The following is a 10928-nucleotide window of genomic DNA, read 5'->3' as shown; positions in this document are numbered from 1 at the left end:
ATCTAAACCATTAACAGACAGATTATTTTATATATATATATATATGTATATATTAAAAAATGTATATATACACACATATATATGTGTGTGTAAAAAAATTACAAAGAAAATTATATATATATATATATATATATATAATAAACATATATATATTATATATATAATATATAAATATATATATCCATTTGCTACAAATAATGAGGCTAGCAAAATCCAGATACCAAAACCTTCCAAGGTTAAATTGAAAAAGATGATTCAAAGATTCAAAGTCCATTTTCCTTATGCACTTACGTAAAATATTCTTTAAAATATGGGAAATTTAGATCAATCAAATTTTTTTAAAGTTTTATAAACCAAGTTGGTTTTAGCCCAGGATTGCAGTATTGATCTTATATGAAGAACCAAATAGCTGGGTGTGGTGGCAAATGCCAGTAATTCCAGTGACTTGGGAAGCTGATGCAAGTTCAAGGCCAGCCTCAACAACCTAACAAGACCCTCAGCAACTTAGCAAGACCCTGTCTCAAAATAAAAAGTAAAAATAAAACCAGCTCAGTGGTAAAGCACTCTGGGTTCAATCCCCAGTGCCAAAACAAACAAAAACTAGGAAGATAGAAAGGAAGTATCAGAAAAACTTACTTATCAAAAGGTTGGGACTGTAGCTCAGTAGAGGCCCTGGGTTCAAATCACCAGCACTATAAAAATGACAAACCAAAAAGGAAACTTAATGAAGAAATATTGAAACCTTGCACTTGGATATCAGAAGTAAAACAAGGATTTTTTCTTATACTAGCATATTTTATCCAGAAAAAAATAGAGTAATTAGAAAGTAACAGCTGCAACTGCCATTACCTGCAGATTATTATGTACATAGAAAATTCAAAAGAATCTAAAGATAAACTCTTACAGGGAATAAATTTATATTTATAATCATACAAATCTTAATTGTATTTTTGTTCACCCACCATAGTTATAAAATAAAATTTATATTAGCTTTCATATACACAAAAATAGCCAGCTAGATTATAAATAAAAGATAATATGCCTTTTGCAGTATAAAAATAAAATGAAATACTAGAAAGTGCCTTAACTCAAAAACAGCAACACCTAAGTGAGGAAAACTATTTGAAAAACAAGAATCTTTAGACAGACACAAAATTTGACTTGAACAAATATAAACACATGTCAGGTTGTTAAATAGGAAAGCACAAAATCATAAAGATCTCACTTCCCTTCTATGGTATTTTTTCCAATTTAATGTGAGACTGTGTGGGGGGTATGAATGAATTGGACAAGGTGATTATAAAGCTTACATTAAGAATATGCAAGGGGGGCTAGTGTTGTAGCTCAGCGGTAGAGCCCACATAAAAGTAAATAAAAAAAATAAAGGTATTGTGTGCAACTACAATTAAAAAATAAATATTAAAAAAATATGCAAGGAAGAATAGACAAGTTCGTCCTTAAAGAGTTGCAACAGACCCATGATGGTGATGGCCTGAGGCCTGGGGTTGACCACTAACTGGCCCCTGACAGGGAAGAGCGCAGGCAGAGACCCCACTTTGTTCCTCAGCAGGGCATTTGCTTGGCTGTGTGGCACCCTAGTGGCCACCAGAGGGAGATCTTGGTGCTGTCCTGCCTAGGCTGGGCTGGCCCCACCCTACCTCCACCTCCAGGTGCCAGTCCAAGGCAGCTGCTGCCTTCCCTAGCTCCTTATTCTGCTATTGGTGTCTCTTGATCATGGACTGAGGACTGGGACTGGGACTAGGTCCCTCTCATTTTGTTGCAGTTTGGGTTTAGGAGGCTGAGAAGCTCTCCATGATGGTTATAGAGACTGGGATAAGGAGAAAGCAGGGAGCCCTCATGTCCACCTGGACACCAGCACCACACTGGACACTTGAAGAGACCAGCTCTGATTGGCTGCAGAATTAATGCTTCAAGCTCCAGTTCCATCCAGAGGGTCTTGGGAGAGTTTAAGGAGCCTGTTGGCTCTGGTCTTATCTCTCGCTTCTCATCCATCCTTGTTTCAATTCCATCTTAACAATTTTATTTATTGAAGTGTTTGTTCAGTAAGGGGACTGGGGATGGGGGCTCACTGCTTCCTGCCTACTAGTCACTATGCTCACACTAATGTTTACAGCACCTAGGTTTAGTGTAGCGTCCAGGGCCTCGCCACTCCCGACTGATGGTGAACTAACAGTATCCATAGGCCTCAGGACCGTTCAGGATTGAAGGCTACACTCTCCTCATCAGCCCCTTTTTTCCCCTCCCTCCTGAACTTACTCACCACCCTGAAACCAACAGTCTGGTTTCTGGTTGGGTTTTCTGAAATAGGAGGCAGAATCACTCTTCAGCAGAGGCCCCTTGCAAGAGAGGGGCATTGGGAACACAGTCCCCATGAGACTGGAAAAAGCTGCAGTCAACCAAGTTGCCTTTTGCACTCTAGCTGAGTAGAGGGACTAGGTTGAAGGGCAGGAATGCCCCCTCTGGGTTGATCATGTGCTGTTCTCATCTTTGGACCCATTTGGGAAGGGAGTGCAGGAAAGGGCCAGACCAGAGTGCCAGGAGGGCTCAGGCCTGGCCCTTAGTAGTGGCTCAAGTAGTGACCACTACTAAGGGTTGTATCAACCCAAATGATACAAAGCTGGGGGAGCCTGTCTTCACTGGGACACTCACCTGTGACACCAAGTCCCAACCTAGTCTTAGATTCCAGGCAGTATTCTTCCCCTATGCCATCCTATGACCAAAGGCCCCTGCCAGATGTGGGCCGAAGCAGGTGTGTGAAAGCAATGGGGCAACCCACAGACTGCAGTGTGCTTATCCAGCTCACCCCCCTTCTCTTAGCTCAAACCCATCACTCGCACAGCCTCACACAAACCACATTGCCTGGTGGGGCCCAGTGTACTTAAATAAAATCATTCCAATACACATGTCAAAAAAGTGGGGGGGGTGGCTAGCCTAGTTGGGTCTGTGTGATTGGCTGGGGCCCATGGCAGTCTGCGAGGTAGGTGCAGTGGCTGCAGAGGGTCTACGGTGGTGGCCTCTCATCAGCCTGTCAATGGAGTCCCGAGCAAAGGCGATGGCCTTGTGAGCCGTCTTTCTCTAGTTATATAAGAATATCCTGGAGTCCACCATGAATGGACAGTTGGACCTAAGAGGGAAGATAATTATCAAAGCTCAACTTGGGGAGGATATGAATTCCCATTCATAATAAAGATATTACTTATGAAGATATGATGAATTAGTGCTAATGATGCATCAAGTTTTCAGAGGAAAACTTCTAAGTAATGATGAAGTTACAATAAAGTATAAAGATGAAGGTGGAGATCTTATAACAATTTTTGATAATTCTGACCTTTCCTTTGCTATTCAGTGTAGTAGGATACTGAAACTGAAGTTGTTTGTGAATGACCAACCAAGACTCCTTGAATCAAGTCAGGTGAAATATCTCCGTCGAGAACTGATAGAACTTAGGAATAAAGTGAATCACGTATTGGATAGCTTGGAACCTCCTGGAGAACCAGGACCTTCCACCAATATTCCTGAAAATGATACTGTGGATGGTAGGGAAGAAAAGCCTGCTGCTTCTGATTCTTTTGGAAAACAGTCTACTCAGGTTATGGCAGCAAGAATGTCAGCTTTTGATCCTTTGAAAAACCAAGATGGAATCAATAAAAATGTAATGTCAGCGTTTGATTTAACAGATGATCAGGTTTCAGGCCACCCAGTGCTCCTACAGACGACCATTCAGGAAGGCCTGACAGCATTGCTTCCTCCTCTTCAGCAGCTCACCCACCAGGAGTTCAGCTATAACAGCCTCCATATACAGCAGCCCAAACACAAGCAGGTCAGTCAGATTGAAGGTCAGATGTAGCAACAGTACCAGCAGCAAGCCGGCTATGGTGCCCAACAGCCTCAAGCTCCATCTCAGCCACCTCAGAAGTACGGTATTCAGTATTCAGCTAGCTATAGTCATCAGACTGGATCCCAACAACCTCAGCAGTTGCAGGCATATGGCCAGCAACCAACGTCCCAGGCACCAGCTCCTACATTTTCTGGTCAGCCTTAGCAACTGGCTGCTCAACCACCACACCAGTACCAGGTGAGCAGTTATCCTCCACAAACTTATACTACCCAAATGTCTCAGCCTACTAATTATACTGTGGCCCCTCTCAGCCTGGAATGGCTCCAAACTAACCCGGGGCTTATCAACCAAGACCAAGTTTTACTCCACCTTCTGGAAGTACCATGGACCCTCCTCCAAGTGGGCCTGACCCTTATGCACGTAACTTTAGTCAGGGCTATACCCAACCTGGACCTGGGAGACCAGCTGCACTGATGAATGTAGCTGCTAGCTATTGCCTCATTAAAGACTCCAATACTGTATTTTAATTTGTATTGAAGTTAATAAATTCAAAAGGCAGAGCATTTTTTGATATCATTGTTGCTGTTAATTGAAAGTATAATTTGCTAGAACAAAAGACCAAAATGAAAGTTGTTTTTCTTCCTCCCCTGCTTAAAAGTATAACAACTTTCTAGTTATTTTGGAACAATACATTTACATGTGTGTAAAGTGATTGGCTTTCTAGCTTCCCTTGTCCAGAGGATATTAAAATGCCAGGTTGAGGTTTAGCCATCTTACTTGGCTTTTTACTATTAACAATGATGTACTAAAGTAGAAAAGATGACTAGATATTATGTATAAAATGTAACATTGATAGGTTAATAAAAGTGATTGAATCAAAAAAAGTTGCAACAGAGAGATTAGATGATTAGACTAGTCTGATTTGATAAAGAAATATACTATACATCTCATATTAAAAGAGCAATGGCACATTAATAAACAGAGGTGACAGACTAGAAAGATAAGAGAGTATTCATTAGGGAATTTGATTGTAACAATTATAAAGAATGAGACATTATATGATAGGCAGTGTAAGCTGGAGAACTATGGATGCAGTATGGCTTACTTCAAGGCAAAAAGCCTCAGAACTAGTGAAGACGAAGGTGTAACTCTAAGTTCTAGGTTGAAATTCAGGAAACTGGGAGGGATTGGGGAGCCCTGTTCATGCAAATCCTTGAGTCTAAAGGATAGACATCCTGGAATTCTGATATCCAAGGGCATGAGAAGGGTATTCCGGTCCCAGGAGAGTGTATTTATTTGTCCTTTGCCTATTTATTCTATCCGATCTCTCTGCGCCCATTGGGAGAGTTTGGATCTTCCTCATTCAGCATAGAGACTTAAATGTCAATTTCTTCTGGAAACCTCTTCACAGATATTCCCACAAAACAAAACAAAAACAAAACAAAAGCCTTATCAACTACCCTAATTACCTAAGTTACCCTCTATGATTACCTATAAAGAGTCTATCCTTTGTCAACTCCACATCATACCCATCTCCTTAAACCATACTTAATTTAAAGTTTTCTAAATAGAGCCAATAACTACATCATAGTTCCCCCTAGTATGATATGACTATCCTGTGTACAACTAAAACTGCACTAATCCCCTCCTCATAAAGGAGGTAAAGTCCTTGAGTAATGTTTATACTTCTCTTAATATTTCCTAACTTTAATACTATGATGTAAAATTAACAATACTTAAATACTGATATAAAGTTAGTGTATCTTATGTTATCTTACGTTAATTGATAAAATGATGAGAGGCGATTATATATACATATGCAAATATATGCTTATACAAATCAATTAAAAATTTATTAGGCTTTATATCTATTTCAGCTTTGAAGAAAATCATGATTTCTTGCTGACGTCTTGGATTTACATGAGCAAGACTACTCACATTGTTGCCTTGTTCCTGCTGTCTATAACTGAAATTATACCCACTTTGTCTTTGGTGGTTAAGTGGCCCAATTATTTCCATTGCTTTTAAGTTTTCCAGTTGAGTGATAGTGTTTTCCACAGAAGGTCTAGCAACCATGTAGTTCTTCAAGGATGCAAGGGATCCCTTCACAAACCTATTTCTCAAAGAAAGGTCTACCTTTTGGATCCTTCTAGTGTGGATGAGTAGGTTTGAAGTAGCAAATCCACTCTAGCATTCCAATCTATCTGTCTTTGAAGCTCTTCCTCTGTGTTAAACCAAGAAATATTGGACATCTCTAATTCACTCACAGTGGGTCATGTTTTGATAAATGTTTCATTCAATCAAACAAACAGCCCTTTCTAACTCCCTGAGATACAACATTAAATGCAGAATCTCTGCTTAAATCTCTGCTTAGTGGACGCATATATATAAATTTGGCCTGATCCAACTTTATGTTCCTTCCACCATTATCCCACATTCTTACCTTTCATTCCCACACCCATTCCATAGATTTATGCTTGTAAACAAGAATTTGAATTATTGTTTCTGGAGTGTAGCACTCTTCCTCCCCAGTCACACTTTGCATGTCACCTTTAGGGACTTGCTGGGATATGAATCTAGTTATGGGTTTAGAAGCAAAGAAGGTTGTGGGAGCAGAGATATTGAGAAAAATGAGCATTGTCTTGCTTGACAACTGCCTTAGGAGAGGTCATTATAATTTCCTTAGGCAATGTAGAGTTAATCTCTTCAGGCAGAGGTGAAAAGGTGTTATCACTGTGAGAGGAGATGCCATTGCCCCTGGGATTTGGCACTCTACTTCTGTTGGCAACAAAGGATCATCAAATTTGTGATTTTAACATGCCTGGCTACAACAGGGTCTTCCCACATGTTCACATCCCAAATTACAGGATACCATCCCTTTCCAACCAATGCCTTCACCTTAATAGTATTTACTCTGTGCCTCTGGGAGTTCAACCCGGCTCATAATAAGGAAATGCAAATTAAAGCTCCACTGGGATACTATTTCTCACCTATCAGAACGGTAAATTGCAAAAATCTAAAAATACATTCTGTTGGTGAAGCTGTGAAGAAATTGATACTCCCAGTCTCATAACGAGGGATTATATAACCTCCATTCTTATAGAGGAATATTGGAGAAAATCAGGAGAAATTCTGGATGTTTTTCCCAGGAATCCTATGTCTAGGAATCTATCCCTAAAACACATTGGAATGTATATGAAATAATATATGTACGACGTTATTTAATGTAGCACTATTTATGACAGATAATAGGCCACCTGAATGTCCATCAATAAGGATAAATGACTGTGAACAACTGTGATTGTATAGAAGTTGGTGACAAAATTCTGCTGAAAAGATTTACTTCAAGTGACCCAAAACCACAATATTTTAACTTCACATCCTTCACAAGATACATGTTCACAACTAAAAGAACTTTAAAATAATATTAAAAGGTAGCATAATTTTAGTATTAACAGTATTGTTTTAAAAGAAATTTATGTGACTATATAGTATAATGAAACAAATTATTATCAGAAACCAAAATCTCTCACATAAGTAAGAAGTTAAAAATCCTATAGACCTAAATCTGAGTTGAAAATATTAGTATAAACACCTGCCTTATATCTCTCATTTTATAGAAGTATATGAATAACATAAAGCTGTGAACACCAGAGCAATGACTGTGCAGTAAAATTAAACATCTTTGCAATACAAATTGTCATTTGCCATCAAAAAAGAAGAACCAGAAACTTTGGATGATTACAGGGCTGGGACAAAAACTGTAAAAACAAACAAACAAAAACAAAAACAGAAATCCTGGGGCTTCTTTATGTTCCAGAAAGCAAGTAAGCTATTAGAGACTAACAGGACTATGCCAAAAGGACTTTGAATGCCAGGCACAGTGGCGCATGCCTGTATTGCCAGTGAGGCAGGAGGATCAAAGTTCAAGGTCAGCTTTAGCAATACAGGGAGACCCTAAGCAACTTAATCATACCCTGTTTCAAAATAAAAAATAAAAAAGACTGGGAATGTAGCTCAGTGGTAAACACCCCTGGGTTCAAGCCCCAGAACAACAACAACAAAAAAAAGATATCGGAGCCAACCTGAGGCCTAAGAAGAATAACTGATTCACAGAAAGTAAAACAGCTCTTGATATAACTTATCTATGTCTATATTCAAGATTTTATTATAACACTTAAGAATTTTAAAATAAAAGCATTTTAACACCCCCCACACACCCAGTTACCATTAGAAATTACAAGGGTACCAACACTTTACTATTAAAACTGACAACAAAATGAATCACACATTTAACTTGCCTTTCTTGTGTGAATTGTTTTTCAGGCTAACTATGTAGATGATGAAAGAAAATTCTTCTTCACAGGAAAAAACAGAGAAGAAATGCAAAAAACAAACAAACAACAACAACAAAAATTTCATAATTCACTATAAAATAATGGAACTGGGAAATGGTCAATCCTGAAAACACAACAACAACAAAAAAAAGATTTTAGGTAAAAGATTGGCAGAGGACTTTATAATGGAGGGACCAGCTGAATAATCTCTAAAAGATCAATCTTAGCATTATCAAACATGGGACAACCCTCTGACATGACGGGGCGGTACCCATGTGAAGTTCACAGTATCTGTGACATGTTCTTCCCCAAAAAGTTAAGCTAGTTTCTTAGTCCATTTTGTGTTGCTATAAAAATAAAAACACAGAGACCGCTGATTTATGAAGAAAAGAGATTAATTTGGCTCATAATTCTGGTAGCTGGAAGGCCCAAATAGCATGGTGCCAATGTCTGGAGCAAGCCCTCTGACTATGTCACAACATAACAAATGGCATCACATGGCAGAAGAGCATGGGAGGGAGTTCACAAAGCAAGAAAGTGAACTAAGAAAGTTAAACTCACTTAATAACAACCCATTCTTACAAGACTTGACCCATTCTTGTGAGACAGCATAAGTTCCTTCATGAGTGTGGCATCCACATGACCAAATTAATTCCCGCTCTTCCCCACCTCTTAAAGTTTCCACCACCTTGACATTGCCACACTGGGGTCCACACTTTCATCAAGTGAAACTTTGGGTGAAAAAAACACATCTAAGCCATAGTAGCTGGAATCAAAATTAAGGCTGTTTACAGAAAATTAGGTAAAGGGGAGGAAGAAAGGCAAGGAATGACACAATAAAAATAGAAAAATGGCAGCATTAGATGATACCATAAGGAAACAATCAGCCACTTAAGAATGCAGTGTGTGTGTGTGTGTGTGTGTGTGTGTGTGTGTGTTTATCTGATGAAGATGGCTTTGCAGAATGATTGGAAGAGTATGGACTTTCTAATAAATGGTGCTGGGACAGGAAGATATGTATTCAGGAAAATGATATTGTATGTCTAATTCATAGTCCACTGAAAAGTCATCTTCCAGTGGATTATAAACCTAAGGTGAAAAGCAAAGCAATGAAATTTAAAGAGCAAGTATAGGAGATTAATATTATAACCATAAGGTAGTAAAGATTTCTTAAGTGATACCAGATAGTCAGAAATAAGAAACCAAATCTGCAGGGAGTTGAAATTTGTCCTGGGATTATATTCTGGTCCCTGTTGGTCTATAGCAGTGTCTTTCTAACTTTTTATGCATTGATCTAATGTATGTATATACAAATGCGCGCGTGCACACACACACACACACACACACACACACACACACACACAAAACACCCACATATGATGCACGCACAAACATGCATGCACATTGATACAAAACAACTTTATCTGTGATGTGTTCAAATGTTTTGTTTTTACAATATATCATTCTGATCTATTTGTTAAAATACTCTTTGCAATCTATTAAAATAAATATGAGCAATTAAAGGAGGTATAACACTCTATTTGAAAAACATTGACCTGGGCTGGGGCTGGGGCTCAGTGATAGAGTGCTTGCCTGGCATGTGTGAGGTACTGGGTTTGGTCCTCAGCATTACATAAAAATAAATAAATAAAATAAAGGTACAACTACAAATAAAGGTACAACTAAAAAAAATTAAAAAAATAAAATCATTGACCTAAAACAATTTTAACATGAAACTCCAGAGCAGAAGAATAGAGGCAGCCTGCATACAAGGCTGAGGGGGAGGCTGGATGAAAACCACCTGGTTGATGTGCACCAGAATGGGTGGAATGTGGCTCTCTCAAGCTCAGTTCAGGAGAGACTACCAAAAAAAGGTATCTCTACAAGTCCTTTCTCTTAACAGAAACAGATTCAAATGAGGGAAATTTTGCAAGAGGGGAAATCTCAATTAACTTTAAAAGTTGCAAGAAAGGAGGTGGGTAGAATAATGGGGAGGAAATAAATACTTCAAAATAATATTGTAGAAGTGAGTCCAATACAGAAAAAAAAATCAATCCTAAATACAAACAATCTTCCAATTTTTAAAAAAGGATTTCAAGACTTGACTAAGAATCAAAATTCCAAAATATGTGTCAGTAGAGGATAAGTAAGAAACACTATATTAATAGTTGACAAATGAAACTAATTTGAAAGGCAGGAGTAGATATAATAATATTATATGTTATAGGGACAGTAATAAAATAGCTTTAGAATATTGAGTACAAAAATTAAGAATGGATGAAAACGAAGAAAAATCAATCATCAAAGTAAAATATTTTGATATACCTCTGTCTGAAGGTAACAGAGTTTCTCAACAGTAAAACAAAAAAATATGAAAAGAATAAAATAGTGATTAAAAATGAACTTCATCTAACCCACACATTAAGAAAGTGCTCCATCCATCTACTTTTAAACACAGAGCGTGTATCAACCTATAAAAGCAGTCTTATGTCAGCTCACAGAATTGTTATAATGAAGAACATTTCTCTTTTCTCAGTCACTTCAGTTAGACAGAAAAATAAATAAATAAGAAGGAAGAGGAGGAGAACATTGTATGTTAGCCAATTTTCCAAAACTGCAACAAAATAACTGAGAATCTCAACTTTTAAGGAGGAAGTTTGATTTTGGTTTATGGTTTTCAGTCCATGGTCACTAGTTTTGGGACCTGTAGTAAGACAGAACATCATGGCAGG

General features: G+C 38.2%; 1 pseudogene; it reads left to right on the top strand.

The window, feature by feature from the left end:
• Positions 1-3127: 3127 nt before the first annotated feature.
• Positions 3128-10928, top strand: part of LOC143394834 (protein TFG pseudogene) — a 60929-nt pseudogene continuing 53128 nt past the window's right edge.

The sequence above is a fragment of the Callospermophilus lateralis genome, chromosome 3 (genome assembly GCF_048772815.1).
Source record: "Callospermophilus lateralis isolate mCalLat2 chromosome 3, mCalLat2.hap1, whole genome shotgun sequence".
NCBI lineage: Eukaryota > Metazoa > Chordata > Mammalia > Rodentia > Sciuridae > Callospermophilus > Callospermophilus lateralis.
Note: the sequence above shows the minus strand (reverse complement) of the source record. Positions and strands in the feature narration are given on the sequence as shown.